Source organism: Trichosurus vulpecula, chromosome 8 (assembly GCF_011100635.1).
Source record: "Trichosurus vulpecula isolate mTriVul1 chromosome 8, mTriVul1.pri, whole genome shotgun sequence".
NCBI classification, from domain to species: domain Eukaryota; kingdom Metazoa; phylum Chordata; class Mammalia; order Diprotodontia; family Phalangeridae; genus Trichosurus; species Trichosurus vulpecula.
In genome coordinates, this window is record NC_050580.1 from 63,419,486 (window position 1) to 63,441,006 (window position 21,521).

The window sequence follows — 21,521 nt, forward strand, 5'->3', positions numbered from 1 at the left end:
TGGAAAACAATGTAGAAACGTTATTAAGTGCTATCCACATTTACACTTAAGAATTAGGGGGCCATCTCCAGGCTACCTGATCCATATCTGGCCACTGGACCTAGATGGCTTCGAAGGAAAAAGTGAGGCTGGTGACTTTGCACAGTCCTGCCTCACTTAAAGCCAATTCATCTGCAAGTCATGGCATCACCTTCCTGATGTCATGGTTCTCTTCAAGAATGAAGGACAAACAACAACATCAGAATTAAGAGAGAATACCATTATAAGCAATTTCTAAAGAAACAATAAACATAGGCATATGGACTAGCAGTGACTTATTTCTAATCTGAACTATTTTTAATGACTGCTTTTTTGTGTCTGGCTCTCTTTTCCAGGTAGAAGTAAAACTTCACATTTAAAAGTAGGCCTCCCCCAGCTGTGGTTCTGGTTCCCCTATTTTGCTGGTTCCTGAAGTTTAACTTGGGGGGTAAAGCTTGCTGTTTTAGGCATGAGAAACATTTAAATGGGTCTTATCAGAACAAAGACATTGTCTCCCACAGCTAGTACCAAAACCCTATCCAAAAACTCTGCACTGTATTTTTTTTTTGCTTGGGCTTCCAGACTACCCTTTCAGCCATGATAACTTCATTTTGTATGTCAGAAAAGAACCAAAATGAAAAAAATAAATCCTAGGGAGTAGAACATGTGTTCTGTAAACAATCCTGCCACCACAGCACAATGTGTGATCAGAGGTACTACAGAGCACAGCTCTTAGCTCTTCTGTCACGAAATTAATCTTGGGTTTCCATATTTTTTCTCCATCACCTTATTTGCCTTTTATCTGAATGCTTCCATAACATTAAAAGGCTTTCTGTACTGATGCAGAATACCATTGTTTTTTGGTTTTGTTTTGTTCTTTTTGGAATTGTGTCCTAAACCTCAGGTCAGTTTATCTTTTTCCCCCTTTTTTCTTCTCTAGGACTTTGTCTTTTCTCCATTCCACACTTTTTTAAAGCAAAACATTGAATTTTATTTAAAAGAATATGTGGCCCCTACAGTACAGAAATATACTTTGAATTGATTACCTAGGTATTCTTTATGCATAAAACACTAAGTAGTTTGGTCTTCCTTTATGAAATTCTGTGAAAATTTCTCCCCCCATTTATCTCTATTCTAATTGTTCAATAATAATAGTAATGATGGCAATAATTCTCTTCATCACCACCACTACCACTACCAACCACCACCACCGTCATCACCATCATCACCACCATCACCACCATCACCATCATCACCACCATCGCCACCATCACTATCACCATCATCACCATCACCATCACCACCATCATCACCATCACCATCACCATCACCATCACCATCACCATCACCATCACCATCACCATCACCATCACCATCACCATCACCATCACCACCATCACCATCACCACCATCACCATCATCACCATCACCACCATCACCACCATCACCATCACCACCATCACCACCATCACCATCATCACCATCACCATCTGTGGCCAAATATATTAAGAGGCTTATTGACATCCTTGTACCAGGCATTGTGCTAATCGCTGGTAGATATTATTGAGCACATGATAAACAGGTGAGAAACAAGAAGGGAACAGCTGCTATCAGGAGCAGGTACTGGGATAAAACTTTCTGATATCCATGATCCTATTGAAAGCCCAGTCTACACTTTCAAGGCACATTTTAAATACAATCTAAAAGTTTCCAAATCAAGTTACACACTGGCTTCCCAACAGGCATCTGTATATCTGACACCTTCTCACTATCTCCATGAAAGCAGAGAAATATTGCTATGTCCATTTTATGGTTAAGCAAACTGAGAGAGAAATTCTACGTGATGCTCTGAAAATCAAATTGTGAATCCCTTTAATAAGTGAATCCCTTTAACATGTTAGTGGAGATTCTTTTTTGTTTTGCTTTTTAAAAAACTTTATTTTATTTTTCTTTTTTTGTCTGTTTTCTTTCACAACATGACTAATATGAAAATGTTTTACATAACTGCATATGTGTAACTATATGAAATTGCTTGCCTTCTCATTGAGGGGAGGAGGGAGGGCAGGAGAGAATTGAAAACTCAGAGTTGTAAAAATGAAGGTTAAAAATGTTTTTATATGTAATTGGGAAAAATAAAATATTTAAAAAGGAAAAAAATTCCCTTTGAGGGAGAAACATATCTAGCTCCTAGAACCTAGGGGTGAATTAGTTAGTTTACCAGGTTTCTTCCTAACAGAGGCAATAAATATAACAGAAAAGCAGACCCGATCTAGCCCCATTCCCATTTTTTTACTAAGGGTTCCATTCTGTGAAAGGGGGACATTCTGTGGACTGGTGGTGGTACGTGTCAAGTGTATGTGGTAGTGGGCAATAGAGAGGCAGGGTAGAACACTCACAACCATCCCCTTAAAGAACTAAACTCTCATCATGAGGGGAAAGGAGGGGTCAAAGTACATAGCTATCTTCTTTTCCATTCAATATGCATTCACCTCTTCTGCTCATTACCTAGAATGGGCAAAAAGCTGGCATAAGCATCAGAATCCATAAGTTAATTATCTTCTAAATGTATTGCAGTCCAAGGGACAGCAACTGTCTCACCCCACCTCCTGCCAAGCTCTCTACAGATCTCTTCCCAATGGGAAAGGTGACAATGTAAGAACTGTCATGCCAGAAAGCAGAGTGGGCTTCTGCTCAGTCCTCAGCTACCCCTTCCTCAATCCACTTGAAATAAAGAGGGTTTCCTTGGTCGATGAGTATGGGCTCAGGAATTTCAAAAGGATGAATTGATCTGATTAAGTTAGAAAGTTCACGTATTTTTGGAGTCTTTGTTTTCACTAACAAAAGGATTTCGGTGGCCTCTTCAATCTCTCCCTTCCAAAAGTACAGAGAGGAAGCCCTTGGCAGGATATTCACACAGGCAGCCAGCTTCTTATCTAGGATGGTCCTTGCTATGTCTCTTTGGCAATCTCTTCATTGGGGCAGTTGACAAAGGCAACTGAGTAAGTCCCAGAGAGGTAACTGCCAGTAACTGCTGAGTGGAGATGGAGGCTGATGGTCCTCAGCACAGGGTATGACAGGAGAAAGGCCATCACCACCAGGAGCCAGGAGAGGCAGCTGGGGAGAATGCAGCTCTGGACAGCAAGCAGTGGGCAGCGCTGAGTCAGCCAGTCCATGGTGCCCTAGGGGACCTATGGCGTGCGGATCCCCGGCTCCTGCTCAGTGGCAGCAGCAGAGCTGCCACCCAGGCACCCACTGGGACCCTGCTAGCCTGTGCTCGGCAAAGCGTTAGTGGAGATTCTAATAAGTAGTGCCTGCTAATGATGAATGTTGCCTGTGACCATTCTTGTCTCTATATTTTTGCTCACATTTTCTCTTCCTGGGATTTCTGCCTTCTCTCTCTCTCTTCCCTCTTCACCTCTCCAGGTCTGCACCTCCTTAAGGGTCCAGCTAATGGTTCCAGTTCAGAGTGACAGCTCCCTCTCTTTAACAGTATCCTCTATTACTGGATTTATTTTTGATTGAATAAACATTTAAGTACCTATTATGCCCAGTATTCCATATGGTTCTGTGATATAAAGAGAGAATGAGCCATAGTCTGTCACACTCAAGCAGCTCACAATTTAGTAGGTGGTTAAGGTAACAACACAAATAACTCTAAGTGCTTAGGAGAGGTCTAAACAGACTGGTATCGGGTTTGAGAAGGTAGAGGTCTCTCACAGCTGGGAGAATCAGTTGTCCCAACACTGCTGCAGGTGTTGACATTTCAGGTGGGGAGAGAAGCAGTAACATCGAGAAAAGGTGGATCTCACTGTTGCCTTGATCGCCATGGAGGTACCATGCACATAGAGCACAGAGGCAGTTCTCAACTGCCTGCCCTGGCCCAGAATAGGAAAATGTCTTGGAATGACAGGCAGGAAGTGCATGTGGCAGCTTGAGTAAGAACGTGGTATCTGGTGTAGATCCTTGGTATCAATCTAAAATAAAAAGGGGAGAGGGAGGAACACTGGCCACTAACCCATACATAAGGATCCCTGTGGGCTGCTTATTAACTTCTTTTTGCAATGTTAGCTATGCTTATTGTATTTTTATTTGTTTTGTTAAATATTTCTCAATTGTATTTTAATCTGGTTCAGGTGCAATCAGGTGGGTTGTGGGCCACATGCACCCCTGGGCCAAGTTTGGCATCTCTGGCATAAATATTATAGGCAAGTAGGTGGCACCATAGTGCACGGAGCACCAGGCCTAGAGTCAGGAAGACTCATCTTCCTGAGTTCAAATCTGATCTCAGACACTTACTAGCTGCGTGACTCTGGGCAAGTCACTTCATACTGTTTACCTTAGTTTCCTTATCCATAAAATGAGCTGAAGAAGGAAATGACAAACCCCTCTAGTATCTTTGCCAAGAAAGCCCCACATGAGCTCACAAAGAGTCAGACGTGACTGAAATGAACAAAAAAAAAAGTATAATACATTTTATTATTGGGAGAAGTAGGTAGGTGGCTCAGTGGATGAAGACCTGAGTTCAAATCCAGTCTGAGATACTTCATCCTGTTTTCCTCAGTTTCCTCATCTGTAAAATGAGCCGGAGAAGGAAATGGCAAACCACTCGAGTATCTTTGCCAAGAAAACCCCACATGGGGATGCAAAGAATCAAACACAACAACTGAAAACAATTAAACAGCAAGGGCTGAATTTGGAGTCAGAGGACCTAGGTTTTCGTGCTAGCTTTTTCTGTCTACGTGGGTAACTTCAGTTGTCTGAGGTTGGACTTTATGACCAATGAGGTTGGGCTAGATGGTAGCTGAGTTTCCTTCTTGCTCAAAGACAGGGTTGCTCTGAGACCCGGCATCCATGGACTCATCTGTGGACAGATTTCAGGAGGTCCGTGAACTTGAGTGGGAAAAAAAATTAAATCTTTACTTTTACTAACCTCTAACCGAAATTGAGTATTTCCTTCAAATGTGAATATAAGTAACAAACTACAGTAAAACTGGGCTCTACCAGCCTGCCGAAGGGGTCCATGACACCCAGAAGGTAAAGAGCCTCTGCTCTAAAACTACGATATTCATTTCCAAGCCATCCCCGCCATGTTGATGAGGTTTCTCTCTCACCCAAATGCAGGTTGCTTTGCTAGTCAAATCACCCCATGATTAGGCACTTAAGAAAATACTCCCCTCAGCATTTTTAAAGGTTTTAACATCTCTTGGCAGGCAGCAGCAGGGCTGACCCCAAGAATAATGAATACAAATTGGACTGCTCTGCTAGAATTTATTAAGATTAGATCTCATAGCAGTTTACAGACCTAAGTGCTGGACAGGGTGAGAGAGATCCTTTAACCCAGGGGTGGGGAACCTGCTTTAACCCCTTCATTTTATAGTTGAGAAAGCTGAGGCCCAAAGAATTTGTGACTCAGCTAAGATCGTTCTGGGAGCAGGGCTGGGATTTGGACTAGCGTTTTCTGACTCCAAAGTCAGTCGTGGACTTTTCCCTATGTGACACTGTCTTTTTCCTTTTTCCTGGAGAAAGTGCAAAGGTCCATCTGTTCCTGACGTACCTTTGAGATGGTCTGGCCTTGTGCTAGGTCCCTCCCAAATTCTAAGAGACATCGACAGGCCGGATAGAGGGAGGGATGGTGCTGTCTGTGGCTGTTGGACATAGAGTTTTAGATGCCAAATTGGCAAGGCTTAAGTCTTCCAATGGAATTCTTTATTGTGCATTTAAAATTTGTGTTTGCCTTTTAGGAAAAAAAAATAAGGGCCTGCTTTATTGTTGTTTAGCTGTGTCCAATTCCACAGACCAAATAATGCCAATGGGCTTTTCTTGGAAAAGATACTGGAAGGTTTGCCATTTCTTTCTCCAGAGGCAAGCAGAGATTAAATGACTTGCCCAGTGTCATATTGCCAGTAAGTGTCTGACCTCAGACACTCAGGTCTTCCTGCCTCCAGGCCTGGTGCTCTATTCACTGAGCCTTGTAGCTCCTTCATACACATCAACTAGCTATCTGATCGATACCAACAAACCTGAATATATCCATATGTAAAGAGAAGATTGTATATGAAATGGTGAATCTGTTACATATGGTTTCTTCCAAAAGTATGTCTTGAATTTAAGGTTTGCAAAGCACTTTACAAATATTATCTCAATTTGATCCTCACAGAAACCTTGGGAGGAAGGTGTTAAATGTTAAATTATGTTTTTTGTTTGTTCTTTTTAGAAAAGAAAGTGAAGTTTTATTATCATTTGCAGATATATAGTATATGAAATAATACCACTGTAGAATTTTGAAAGATACACCCTAGAAACTAATAAATTCAAATTAATCCATCTCTTCAAAGCAACCAGATTTGCAGTTCAGATTTGGTCTTTGTAGTTGGCGAAATGAGTTTTTAGCACAAAATGGTTAAAATCTTTTGGTTTATGTACTACAATAGACATAAATAGATCCCATAGTCCATGGGTCTTTGGAGCAAATTACATTTATTTACATATTAAGGACAGGTATATTATATCTTAGTCATTATGCTTTCTGATGACTGATTTTAAACTACACAGGATTTTTCCGCTATTATTTCCATTACAGATTCTGAAAGCAACAATTCTTGTGATGAGTGCTAATAAAAGGTAATTTTGAAACAAAGGGTCTTTTAGAAACATTTAACTTTCAACCTTTGACATTATACCCATTTTACAGTGGAGGAGACTGAGGCTGAATGGTTCCATGATTTGACCCGGGTCACAGAACTAGTCATTGTCTAAGGAAGGATTTGAAATCAGGTCTATATGACTCCCAAGGCCAATACTCTCTCTACTACATCCCTCAGCAGCCTCTTAACAAGCCCTGCTTGCCTGTCTCTTCTTCTGAACTTCTATTCTCTTCTATATATATCATTTTTAAAATGTTTCATTGACATCTGAAAATTTTTCTTCTTTTTTTTTTTTTGGCATCACTGTCCCTGCCCCTTCTCCTCTTCCCCACCACTGTTCTCCCCTCCCCCCAAATGAAAGCCTTTCCTTGGAATGAATAAGAATAGTCAAACCAAACACAGTCATTGGTCCCAGCTGAAGATTTCAGTCTCTTCCTGTACCCACAATCCATCTCTTTTTTGCTGAGAGAAGGGAAGCCTCCTTGGTCATCAGTCTCCTGAAATAGTGATGGGCCAGAGTTTGCAAGTCTTTCAAGGTTGTTTTCCTACAAAATAGGGCTAGGGATCACACTTGTGATTTCTTTGGAATAGGAAATTAACTCCCTGGTGAGGAAATTTCCCTCCACCACTGCAGGTCAGCAGCCTTTCTGCAACTTGCCATCTTAGAGAGCTGCCTAACCTGGAGCGCTAAATGGTTAGGTGACTTGCCCAGGGTCACACAGCTAGCATGTCAGAGGCCAAACTTAAACCCACGGCTTCCCGGCTTCAAATGACACCGTACTGCCTCTACTTCTTAATATTATTGTCATCTGTGTTTGAAATTCAAAAACAGGAACCGTGGATGTCCCCAATGAATATCTCTTGTACTTTTTCATTTTTCGGGGATTTCTCTTTCATTGCTGTATGTGGAAGGGATTGGTCTACCACCGCTGGAAGTATTTGTGCAGCAGATAGAGAATTTCTGCTTAATATTGTAGATGATATTCACGATATGAATGATGGTTAGGCCAGGTAATCTCTGGGATCCTTTTCAGCTCCAAGCCTGGGCTTCAATTCAGCCTAAATTCCTGGTTCCAGCTTCCCAGGGAACAGAAAAACCTGATGAGATTGTATTATTCCTCACTCTGCTTGATGGCAGGACATAGGACAGGAGATGAATTTCTGAGAGGAGGGTTGCTCTATGCTTGCCACTCCAGTCTCCAATCTCAGGGAAAGAACCCTGGGGCAGTCAATATTTCACCAGTGATGAAAAGGTAAAGCTAATTTCCTTTGAATTTATTGAGGTGTGGTCCCCAGCAAATAGGTGGAAAATGTGTCCTAATTAAAGCCTTTTTCAAAATCAAATTCCCTCTTTTTCTGGATGAAATCACTCAGTCCTAGGGGTGATGCAGTCTTGGATGACATGGTTTCCTTCAGGCTCTGGGGTTAGGAGCTCACTTCATGGGGGTGAACCCAAGAGAGCCAAAAGCAGAGGCCTTGTCCATGACTAAGCTGTCCAGTCTGAGGAGGGGTTGCTTTCTTTTTCTTTCTACTTTTCTGGTCCTCCTCCTGCAGAGAGCCATCTTTCCCCTTCTACTTTGGAAGTGTGAAGAATGAAGCATGTTTAAACCTGTACTTTCCTGGCCTGCCTGACCCTGTTGACTGACTCACAAGGAAACGTAAATTGTGGTGGCCTCTACCAGTAGGGACAAGCAGCTGGGCACAGGCCTGCCTTCCCTATGCCTGGTCTTATCTGCAAGATAATACCAGCTTCAGGATTCTCATCTCACCAGCCTGAGTCCTTCCTTATCTGACTGTTGTTCTGGGGAGTCTGTGAGGGAAGATGCTGAGGGGCTCTGCATCCACTCCCCCTTCCCAGAGAGCATGGCATGACCCTAAAGGGGTTACCTGGGGCTACAGATTGAGGGCCTAATAGAAGTATACCTAGGGAGTTCAAAAGTTGAGACCCATTGGGATTAGAGAGTTTATTCATTTGTACCCCCTGAGGGAAGTGAAGGGGACAATTATTATTAGATGTTATTTACGCAGAGGAAAGACTGTAGATGGGCTAGTTTGGTTTGCAAATCAAATGACATAAATCAGCCTTGCAGAGTAGCCTGGGGCCCAAAAGAAATTAGACCTGGTCTAAAAGAAATCAGCCTTCAGGCACTAAACCTTTCTGGGTTTTATTCACCTCATCTGAAAAATGAAGGAACTGGCTTAGATGATCTATGAAATTCCTTCCAGATTTAAAAGTCTGTATTTCAAAGTGAGAATTTTAATAGCATCTTCAAGTGTCTCCATCCTGCTCTCCCTTCCCCTCTCCACCCTTACTATTTCCAACTATAATCTAGGCTTCTGACATTTCCCCTCTGTGGAAAGAGGCCTGGTCTTGGAGTCAGGAGACACCTGGATTCAAATCCAACACTTGGCTTTGGGACCACTGGCAAATCACATACAGCCCCTCTGAGTCTCAGTCTTTTCATCTGCAAAATGGAAATAATCATATATTCCTTCCTTCCTTCCCTTCTTCCCTCCTTCCTTACCTCCTTCCTTCCTTTCTTTCCCTCCCTCCTTCCTTCCCTCCTTCCTTCCTTTCCTTCCCTCCTTCCTTTCCTTCCCTCCTTCCTTCCTTCCTTCCTTCCTTTCCTCCTTCCCTCCTTCCTTCCCTCCTGCCTTCCTTTCCTTCCCTCCTGCCTTCCTTTCCTTCCCTCCTTTCTTCCCTCCTGCCTTCCTTTCCCTCCTTCCCTCCTTCTTTCCCTCCTTCCTTCCCTCCTTCCTTCCTTTCCTTCCTTCCCTCCTTCCTTCCTTTCCTTCCTTCCGTCCTTCCTTTCCTTCCCTCCTTCCTTCCTTCCTTCCTTCCCTCCTTCCCTCCTTCCCTCCTTCCTTCCTTCTTTCCTATTTCTGAAACCCTATGATTTTCTATGGTATAGTACTTCACTCAAAAGGGGCTTATGTACATTCCTATCTTTAAATTCTATTCCTAATTTGGGAAGAAACCTCTTTTTTCCTCCAGTTAAGATTGTACAGCAAGTCACATTAATGGTAGGCACCTTGCTAGGTTGAGGAAAAAGGTAGAGAAAGGGCAGAGAGAAGGACAAGTTATACAAATACAAAGAAGTATACAGCATAGTCCTTGCCTTCAGGGGGTTTATAATCTAGTTGTGCAAATAATCTTAATTCAAAACTTCAAGGCTTCCTGATTTTTGTCCCGGTGTTCCACAACAAGGGAGTCACCGATTGCTAAACTAAGTTCACAGAAGAGGGTGGTCACTGTAGGTTGGAGGTGTCTGGGAAGGCTTTGTGGATGAGATTAGCCTTGAGGCGCATCTTGAAAGATGGGATATAGTGAGATGAATGGAAAGAAGGGAGAGGTCACTGTGAGCTGAGGTGTGGAGGTGGGAATTTAGAAAGTTGTGTTGAAGGGATAGTGAAGAAATTAATTTGACCTGAGCAGAGGATTGGTGCAAGGTCACTGTGGGAGATTAGATTGGAAAAGCAGGTTGGTGCCAGACTGTAAGAAGGCCTCAAATGCCAGACTGATGAATTTAAACTCTTCCTCGGGCAACAGGGAGCTAGAAGAGGTTCAAATGACTCAAACATTGATTAAAGTCCTACTTTGTGCTGAGCCCCAAGCTGGAGGATATAGACAAGACAAAGCCATTCCCTCCTTAAGACTTACCAATTAGTTGGAAAATATGATACAACCTTGTAACTATAATTCAAAGTTTAGTCTAGATCTGTGATTTTATCAAAATAGGGAGCTACCAGATGAGGAAGCAATCAAAGCATATGGGCAACTATTTTGTGGCTTATGGTCTTGGTGAATTGTCTGGGGGTGCTGAAGTATTAAGTGATTCACCCTGTATGTATCAAAGGTATGGGAATTCAGCCCAGGTCAGCCTGACCTTGAGGTCGATGTCCTATCCACTATTCAATGGTGCCTTTCCACATTGCAAAGCATGATAAATGCATGACAGAAGAACAGAGTGTTGGGTTAATTCCAAGGAAAAAAGATAATTCTTTTTTTAAGGGAAGAGGGAGCTTTTCGCCTGGGAGAGTATAGCTAGGGAATAGGGATAGAGATAAGAAAAAAAAATCATGAAAAAGGTGATATTTGAGTTGGGGCTTAATGGGTAGGTAGAATTTATATAAGTGAAGGGAGAGAAGGAAGGTATGCCAGGCATTAAAATTAAGGTTGGAGAGCACTGGAGGTAGTGCTCTGGAGGGGTACAGGTTTGGATGGGAGTACAATTTGAAAAATATAAGGAAAAGGATTATTCTTTGTGAACTTTGGGACTTTCCAGGGAGTTGGGCTTCATTGTTATGATTTTGAGGGGATGTCAATAAACAATACAATCCTGCATGACTGTGGAGGTTTGCTGTTGTTGTTGAGATCACTACCCATCCATGCCTCTCTATCTTAGGTCACTCTTGTCCATATCTTTCCATAAGTTTACCATAAGTCAGTCAGTCAACAAATATTTATTAAGCACCTGCTGTATATCAGGCATTGTGCTAAGCATTAAAGATGCAAAGAAAAACAAGAAACAGACACTGTTTTCAGGGTGTTCACAATCTAATAGGGGAGGCAACATACAAAAATTATGTATAAACAAACTATATACAGGATGAATCAGAGATAATCAACAGAACCAAGACTCTAGCACTATGGAGGATTGGAAAAGGCTTCTTCATCAAAGGTAGGATCTTTATAAGAGGCTCTACGTATAATGATGGGTGCTTTCCTCACTTTCTTCTGACATTTTAAAGGTACCAGTGGGACACACCTGCTGTCTATCGTTATCCCTCACCCTCTCTACCTGACCGGCTCATCTTTTCTTCTTAGCATGTGATTCCTTGGTGACATAGTTTATTTTATTTCTTCAAAGTCCCTCATTAGTTCTATCTTGCAGTGTGTTCACACCTTTATTCACCTTTCCATCATGATAAATATTTTGTATTCTTCACAGATTGGTGTATTCCATGTTTTGTTGCCATATCAGTAGAATGTGGCTTTTAAACCATGAGCCCTTGCTTTCACAGGAAGTTTAGGGTCATTGAAGGAATGTTGTGGTTTCCCCAAACAATCCAGCCTGCTCTCCTTTTCTTAATCAGCTCTGAACCCAGCTCATTGTTGTCTGTTGTAAACAGACAACTGTATCATCTGTTTAGCTTGGAGTATTCTTTCTAGATTGGCATATTCTCCTTTCTTTTGTACGTAGACCTCAAAAATTGCATTCTTATGATCTGGAGTGTATTGCAGTAGACCATAGAGGGGACAGAGGAAGCAAATATTAATCTAATCACCTAGTTTTGGTGACAGCACTGAAGAAGAGGAAAAGGCAGCCGAGAATTAAATTCAGAAACAAATCTCTAGGGAGCAAAGTCCAGAGCCACGTTGCCTTGGGGTGGGCTACGGTACTCAGGCAAGCTAATAATAAAAATAACAATAGTTTATAAAATCTTTATAAATCTGTCATATTTACACTGCTTACCTTGCAATGTCTCTTTCAGATAGGCACCACAGGTATTATAACAAGTTTACAGATGAGGAAACTGAGGCTCAGAGAAGCTAAGGTCTAGGACAAGAGTTGATCCTTGAACTTTTGACCCCAACATCAAGGCTCTTTCCAATAAACTGCGCTGCTTCTGTGAATGAGAAAGCAGTGGCAGGGAAGAGCCTGGAAACTAAATTTTCACAGGTCTAATGGTTTGTGTCTAAGTGGAGAAGTTGGTCCCATGAGATGCTGACACAGCCTAAGGATCAGGGCTGGACCACAAAGCATATGCAAGCTATGAGATAAGGTCGGAAAGACAGGGTGGTGCCAGAGTATGCAAGTCTTTCAATTCAAAATTGGTGAGTTTGGATTTTATGTGGTGAGGCCAAAGGATTTCGAATATAGTGGTGATATGATCAGATCTTTGTAGGAAGAAGATGAATCTGGCAGCAGTGTAAAGTATGGATTGGAGGGACAAGAGACTGGAGACAAAGTGATTAATTAGGAGGTAATTATTGCAATAGTTTAGGAAAGTGATGGCTATCAAAAGGAAAAGACAGATTGAGAAGAACTGAATACATGGCACCAGTAGGACTTGACTGGTTGTAGAAGATGAGGCAGAGAGGACAGTTGAAGATGACATCATTGTTTTGAACATCATAATTGGGGAAATGGGGGTGCTATTGAAAAAATGAAGGCAGAGGGAGGGGCAGGTTCTACAGAGGTGGGGAGCCTGTGGCCTCAAGTCCACATGTGGCCCTCGAGGTCCTCAAATGTGGCCCTTTGACTGAATCTAAACTTCATACAGGCCACAGGTTCCCCATCCCAGTATCTAGGAGAAAGAGGAGAAGTGAAGTGTTTGGGTAGAATAGTAACATGATGAAAGTGACACTTTAAAGAGACAATTTGGCTGGGGTAGACAAGAGAATCAAAGCAGGAAGGGACTTAATAAAGAAGAGAATAAAAGCTATCTACTCAGTGGTAAAATCAGAACTCATGCTGCTTATGTCCAAGGTCAGATGGATCCCAATGTCAAGGTGACATTACTGAGGCAACACACTTACTATAGCCCACCAATATAGAGATAGTACTTAGGTGATGCTTTTCCTAATACAGATCACAAACTGTCCCAGTGGCACAATACAGCAGTGACCGGGAGCTTTAATTATCCAGACATCTGCTAGAAATCTCACTAGGCAAGATATGATGAATTCCTGCCTCACTAGCAATTTCATCTTGTACAATTCTGCATTCTATTCTGACCAATGAGAAAGAACTGATTGGTGAGATGGAAACCTTGGCAGAAATTTTCTCGGAGTTTGTAACAGAAGAGGAGAGGGAGATCGGGCAGAGTCATCATTTACTATAGACTTTGGGAAAGCAGATTTCCAACATTTCAGATTAAAGATAGCACAGCTAGAGACTCCAAAAGAGAACATGACTCAAGGGCAAAAAAAGTTATGAAATGAAATTCTGACAATACAATTGAGAGCAGTCCAAATAAGGAAGAAAAGAGGGAAGTATCAAAATAAACCAACGTGACTGCACAAGGAATAATAAATACACAAGATGCAAGGAAGGGGGGCAGCTAGGTGGTGCAGTGGATAGAGTGCTGGGCCCTGGAGTCAGGAGGACCTGAATTCAAATCTGGTTTCAAATACTTACTAGCTATATGACCACTTAACCCTGATTGCCCCCTACCCAAAAATGTAAGAAAGGACATCATAGTTGCAAAAGTAGTATGAGTATATATGGATTGTGTTAGGACAGTTAAAATCCAAAATAAATTGAGACTTTTGAAGAATGCTAAAAACAACAACAGAATGAAGAAGACAGATGTGAGAAAGTCTGGAGACATAGGAACAATAGAACTTGACTGGATATATAAGGTGAGTCAGAGAGGAGAGTCAAAGATGATATCAATGTTTCTAACAATGTTGGGGGAATGGTAGTAGGGCAGTTAGGTGGTTAGAGTGCCGGGTTGGAGTTAGGAAAACATTTCTTCCTGAGTTCAAATCTGACTTCAGACACTTACTAACTATGTGACCCTAGGCAGGTCACTTCACCCTGTTTGCCTCAGTTTCCTCATCTGTAAAATGATCTAGAGAAGGAAATGGCAAACTGCTCTAATATCTTTGCCAAGAAAACCCCAAACAGGGTCACAAAAAGATTGAAAAAGACTGAACAAGAAAAGACAACAAAACATTATTGGCTTTAAAAAATTGATGTTTGAGACAGGGAAGAGAAAAAGCAAGGTATAGATAGGCTCATCATTTGGAGAAGAGAGTATAATGTTAACAGATGCCTGAGAGAACGTAAAACCAGAGAAGATAGCATGTGACTGATAAAAGTGCTGGACTGAGGACACAAAAAACTTGGGTTCAAATCTCCATTCTACTACTTACTATGTCCTCGGACAATTCACTTAATTCTTTGGCCCTTGGCTTCTTAATTTAAAAAAAAGGATGGGGTGGGGGATGTTTGGACTTGATGAGCTCTAAGGATCTGTCCAGTTCTGAATGTACTCATCATGAAAAAGAGGAGATTGTTGTGCAAGGTAGAAGAGAAGACGATATGAGAGTCCCATTGAAAAAAAAATTCCAGAAACTATAGATATCAAACAATGGCTTGATAGCATTTTATGTATAAAAGATGCAAGGACTTTTAGTTGGCTATGAATTAAATATTTACTCAGATTATAATGTAGGTGCCCTTAAAAAAGATAAAAAAGACAGATGTTGAGGAAATAGAAGTCCCATTGTACTCTGGGCTGATCAGACCATTTTTTGACATACAGTGTATAGTGTGTTCTCCTTGGAGTCAGGAAGATCTTAATTCAAATCCAGACTCTGACACTTAATAGCTGTGGGGCCCTGGATATCACTTAACTTTTAGGAGTTCCAGTTTCCTTATGTGTAAAATCTGTCAAAGGTACTGCCTACTTTATGGGGTTGTTGTGAAGTCTAAAAGACATAAGGTAGGTAAAGCATCTGTTAATTACTTACTATGTGCCAAGCACCATGCTAAGTGCTCAGTATACAAATACAAGCAAACAAGACAGTCCCTGGCCTCAAGAAGCTTACATTCTAAAGGGGGCAGAAAAAATAAAAAGGGCCGACGGAAAGAGAAGTATATGTCTTGGGGGTGGAGGAGAATAGAAGTAGGCAGGAGTGTGGAAGAAAGGCCTGAATTAGGCAAGATGGGTAAAACACTGGCCAATTGGCCCCTGGAATGGTTTCCCAGTCAGAGACTAAGGTTCCAGTGGGGAGACAGTAGAAACTATGTCTGAATAAAAAAGACATGGTATGGAAGTATAGAAAAAATTTTTGTCACCCTTAAAGTGTTGTATAAATGTCAGCATTCTGTTGGGATCTGGACAATACATTATAACAATGTTGATCTAGACCAGGGGTTCTTAATCTTTTTGGTGTGTCTTGGATTCCTTTGGCATTTTGGTAAAGCCAATAGACCCTTTCTCAGGATAGTATTTGTTGCCTACATTCATATCTGAAGGAAATACTAAATTTTAGTTGGAGTTTTGTGAAAATAAAGATGTAATTATTTTTCCTTTCTAGTTCACAGACCTCCTAAAATTCATCCATGGGCCTCCTGGGGATCTGTGCACGCCAGATTAACTCTTGTGTGTCCAGAGGAGGGCCACTATGATCATGAAGAATCTGGAAATTATTTATTATTAGGGATGGCAGAAACTGGGGAGATGGTTGCTGCCTTCAGATATTTGAAGGGCTTGCCCATCAGAGAGGTAGCAGGCTTCTTTCTGTACCTGTAGAAGGTAGAATTAGTAAGAATTCGTAAGAAAATGAGGCATATTTTGGATGAATATAAAGCAGGACTTTCTAAAAGTTGAAGGTCTCCAATAATGAAGCCCTGCCGCACTTGGCCAAGACAGTCTGAGATCTTTGTGTCGCCTAAGGCAGGAACTAGGACAGAGAGACATCAGGAGTAGCATGGATATTTTTTACTTGGGATACATTGAAGAGGAAGACATTCTTCTGACCTAATTGGAATAAACAGTCTGTCAGGGAGAAAAGGGCTCTAAGAAACCAGAGGGGAAGGAGCTGCTGAGCACATCTCTGTGGTTTATGAGGCTTTGGGGAACTCTGTTGTATTTTATAACCTGTGTGATTGATGGGCTGAAGCAACCACCAACTAGCTGTCAGGTTGCTCTCACCAAATGAATCTTAAATTGTAGAGTCTGGTTTGTTGAGTCTTGTTAATCAAAAGCATTCAGGATTTAAATGGACAAATCCGTGGTCAGGAAGAGATTGGTGCTTACGCCCAGATCCTGCCCGTGTGGGTCTCTGAAATGGGCTCTAGTTTCCATTTCTGATTCCTCTCCTTTTTTCTGTTTCATCTCTGAATCTCTCTCTGTTTTCTCCTTCCTCCCTCCCTTCCTCCCTCCCTCCCTCCCTTCCTTCCTTCCTTCCTTCCTTCCTCCCTTCCTTCCTTCCCTCCTCCCTCCCCCTCTTCCTCCCTCCCTCCCCTCTTCCTCCCTCCCTCCCTTCCCTCTTCCTCCCTCCCTCCCTCCCTTCCTTTCTTTCTTTCTTCCTTCCTCCCTTCCTTCCTTCCTTTCTTCTTTCCTTCCTTTCTTTCTTTCTTTCTTTCTTTCTTTCTTTCTTTCTTTCTTTCTTTCTTTCTTTCTTTCTTTCTTTCTTTCTTTCTTTCTTTCTTTCTTTCTTTCCTTCTTTCTTCTTTCCTTCCATCACTATCCAGGGTGAAGTCTTGATTCCTGGGTGCATTTAAGGCAGAGTTGCACAAAGTGATGCCTCACTCTCTCTTCATGAATCATTGAAGTCCAGTGGCAAGAATAAAGTCAGGATGACTGAAAATGGCCCAGGATGCAGTGGATGATCTTGGAATCTTTGATGTTTGACCAAATTCTAAGCATTCCACAAGCTCCTGCTTTCACTACCTTCAATGGCCTTAGGAATAAATCATTCTCATCCACCAATTCTGAGGAGGGAGGAGTCTACATATGCTTGAGGTAGACATACCCCAATTCACTGATAGGTTTGATGTCTGTTGGTTACCCTCAACCTGGTTTAGCCTGTCTCCCTACACAGTTTTACTGGGGTGTGGCCACTGCACATGCTACAGCTTGTCAGACAGAGCCACTGTTCCAGTGATGAGGAATTCACTACTTCTAAGGCACCCCAGAACACTTTTGGATAGCTCTAATTTGTTAGCAACTTCCTCCTCAAATGAAGCCAAAATCTATCCCTGTGACTTCTCTTGCTTCAAGCTCTGCCGGTATCACTATGTGTGATAAGTACCACAGACAAATGGAGGCTGTTCTGAGAGTTTCTTTCACTGGGAGATGGGGCCAAGAGACTGATCTCTGACTTGCCTCTGAAGAGAAGGGAAAGCATCAGATTTTTTAAAATTATTGATGTCTTTTTGTTTTTATATCACCTATATTTCTCAATATATTTCCTCTCAGAGAGCCAACGTTCACAACAAAGAATAAAAAAGAAAAACTACAGTTCAACAAAATTAAACAACACATCAAAAAATCTGATACTTTGCACAAGGTCACACATTCATAGCCTCTACATCTGCAAAGGGTGGGGTGAGTGCTAGATCTAAGAAGTTCTTTGGATTCCTCTCAGGATGAAATTCTTCTAAGGAAATAATCGTTTTTGTAGTAAATGCATGTTGTTTTTATTTCTTATCTTTTTCTATTTCTCCTTCCTTTCCTCCCCTTTTCTTCCCTTCCATTCCTCCCTCCCTTTCTCTTTCCCTCCCCCTCCTGCTCCCCCTTCCTTCTTCCCTCCCTCCCTCTTTCCCTTCCTTCCTTCCTTCCTATCCTCCCCCTTCCCTCCCTCCTTCATTTCCTTCCTCCCTTCCCTCCTTCCTTCCCTCTTTCCTTCCCTTCTTCCTTCCCTCCTTCCTTTCCTCCTTCCTTCCTCCTTTCCTCCCAACCTCCTTTCCTTCCTTCCTTCCCCTCTCTTTCCTTCTTTCCTTCTCTCCTTCCTTCTTTCTCTTCTCTCTTCCCTCCTTCCCTCCTTTCCTCCCTCTCTCCCTCCTTTCTTTGTAATTTTTGCTGCACCTCTAATGAATTGCCCAGCTAGAAAAAATTGTAGTTTTCCCATAATAACCCTTCACATATTCTAAGTTCCAACTAAAATGGACTCCTTACAGATAGCTAGCAATAATAGCTAGCATTTATATTAACTCTTTAAGGTTTGCAAAGCACTTTACATATTCTATCTCATTTGGGCCTGAATTCATTCACGCCCTTAATCTGACTCACACTTTTGCTTACACCATTGCCCATGGTTTGCAGCACATTTGTGCTCCCTCCTCTGTCCCAACCACCCGGACTCCAGTACTGGTGCTACTGCCTATCATTTGTGTGATATTTTGCAAATCCTTTTGCTTTGAGCTGCAATTCACCCTGAAGCTGAGGCCTCCTATACCTTTGTGGAACAAGATCCTAACCTCTCACTCCATGCAAGTTGGGCAAATTTTTCCTTAAAAGTTATTAAGACTATCCTTGAGCCTTGGTTGGCTCAAGGGACTAGGTTCCTAAGTACAGAAAAGCTTGGGGTGCTCTTATGCTTAATTGGTGTATTACGGTGGGTAACTCAGGCAGTGGAGCTTCCTTCAGCTGAATCAGCTACAGAGGTTCTCAGTGCTTATCCTTTTCAAATATCCTTCTCCTGGGTGGCTAAGAAAATCTCTTTTTTTGTTGAATGACTTCTAAGTGTTTCTTTTTGTTATAATATCTAAATAAAACTAGTAGGAACTGGTTCAAGTTAGGCTCGCCTCAGAATTACTATTAAAATGTGAGCTCCTTGAGATCATGGACTATATTGATTTTCCAAAGCACAATGTTTTGGACTTTGTAAGCACTTAATAAATGCTCATTCACTCATTCTTTGAGCCTCAGTTGCCTCATCTGTAAAATGCAGAGGTTGGACTATTAGGCATTATCATGACTTGGGGTCCATGAATTTTTAAAAAATAAAATAATTTGATAGCTGTATTTCAAGATAATTGACTTTTTTGTAATTCCATTTTATGCATTTTAAAATATTATTCTGGGGGGGGGTTCATTTGCTTCACAATAAGGATCTATGAGACAGAGACATTAAAAACTCCTAAACTAGATAATCTCTAAAGTTCCTTCTTGTTGGAAATAGAGGATCTATGAATCCCTAGATTTACTCCCCAGCCTCCATCTCTGCCCTGTTAAGATCCTAGACACCTTTTATAGGACTAGGCACAGGACCTGTGATTATATTGGTAGAGAGAACTCCAGATGAGGAAACTTCCTCTAATAATGAAGGTCAACAGCTTCTTTACACCTTATAATAGAAAAGAGCACCTAGTACACTGACTTTCCCACAGCTCGTACATGTCGAGGACATGACTTGAACCCAGGTCTTCCTGGTTTCAGAGCCTGCTCTCAATTCACTAGAGATAAGCTGCCAAACTACCTTTGATTCATGAGGTAGCTATAAACATTTTAGTATTAAACGCTATAAAATGTAAGCTTTTATTATATCACAAATCTCTCTGAGCCTCAGGGTTCTCATGTGTGAGTTGGAGATAATGTATATAGAACCTTTCCTGATACCCCTTTCAACTCTCCTCCCCTCCACCCCCCCCCAACTAATCTTTCCCTTCTCTAAACCCCTGAAGCACTTGGTCATCCCTCTCTTATGGCTCCGTATTCTGCCTTGTATTTGAGCACTTGTCTTATTCTTACTACTCGACTGTAAGCCACATGAGGGCAAAGACCCAATCCTCATCATCATTGTACCGTTTCCTCTGTCTATGCAACTGCACATGTCCCATATGCGTTTGCTGATTTGCATTGGCTCACATAGAATATCTGATCAGGTAAACCCCATTCTTTTATGAAGATCTTGGTTCACACCTGCAACTTTTAAATTAGAACTAGTTATCTGTCCTTAAGAATGGCAGGAGAGTATATTGCATAAGTAATTTAGGCAGAGGAAGTAACCTCATGCTATCTGTGAGACTGCACAGATGTGTGGAACCTAAGGATCACCAGGAAAGTTGAATTCTAGCTTTCACTTCCATGGTGCCTTTTCTGACTCAGGTAGAGAGAACTTTATCTAGGGGGTTGGCACTACTCAGCTTTATTCCTAATCTTTTTGTGAACATAATTCAATTTAGGGAGCATTTATTAAGAACCTACTCTATTGTTATAGACACTGGAAATCCAAAGATTAAAAAAATGAAAAACAGTATCTAGTTCTCAAGGAGCCTATGTTCTACTTAGGGAATGTAACAGTGAGAAGCAGCAGGGTATAGATAGAATGTTTGACTTGGAGTCAGGAATACCTGGGTTCAAATTTCACCTTAGTTACTTACTAGCTGTGTGATCCTGGGTGAACCATGGCTTCTAAAACTATAATCCTATTTATACAGTAAGTACATGCAAGATAATTTGAGGAGAGATAGTGCTCGTAATTAGGAGAATCAGGGAAAGTATCTGAGCTGAGACTTGAAAAAAGCTGAGGATTCTAAAAGTCAGAGGCAGAGGTGTGCTGGAGCCAGCTCCAAATAGTTTGGAGAGCCAATTGTTAAATTTTCAATGTGAGTATTTATACTTCAGATCACTACAAATCCAGGCTTGATTTATTGCTTTGTTGATTTTCTGGACTAAAAAGTATGTGTAATGTAGATTAAACTGAAAAGTATGTATACCTACTTTTTTTTTCTGAAGAGCTGATTGTTAAACATTTACCACTGTACAGTGTTTGGCACATAGTGGGTACCTCATAAATGTTTAGTCACTGACTGTAATGTGCTATGAACATTGCTTGAGTTCAGTAGGAGTTCAGTAGAAGGTCAGAGGAACGAAGTCAGCACCAGATGGGAGGCTCAGTGACTCTAGCATTAACAATAATTACAACAAGAAGACTTAATGTTTATATAGCACTTTAAAGTTTGCACAGTGCTTTGCATCTGTTGTCTCATTTGAGCCTGCCTCAGATCAACCCTGGCAAAGGTGAGGAGGGAGGGTTTTCTAGACCAGGACAGGAGCCTGTCGCAAATGGTAGAAGTAGGAGCTGGAATTCTGTATTTGTGAAATGCAAGGAGGCCAATCTGGCAGAGCCATAGAATGTCTAAAAGGAGGCAGGAGGGGCTGATGGGAATAAGTCTGAGAAGGTGGATTGTGAATTGTGAAGGGCTTTAAGTGCCAGATTGGGGTGTTTATCAGGATTTTATCCTAGAGGTTAAATAGGGAGCCAGCAAAGGTTCTTGAGCAGGGCAGTGACATGTTGTCCGACAAGCGAATGACTGTCCATAACTTGTTGGGGAAAACATAGGAAACACCTCATGCTGGAAGAAAACAGGTCACATCCCTTCTTCCCAGAGA

The 21,521-nt window shown here is 41.6% G+C and overlaps 1 protein-coding gene and 1 pseudogene across 1 annotated transcript in view; one reads left to right on the top strand and one right to left on the bottom strand.

The window, feature by feature from the left end:
• LOC118828694 (heparan-alpha-glucosaminide N-acetyltransferase-like) overlaps positions 1 to 21,521 on the top strand; it is a 378,901-nt gene that overhangs the window by 47,955 nt on the left and 309,425 nt on the right. The window lies entirely within an intron of this gene.
• Positions 2,710 to 3,191, bottom strand: LOC118828695 (annotated as a pseudogene).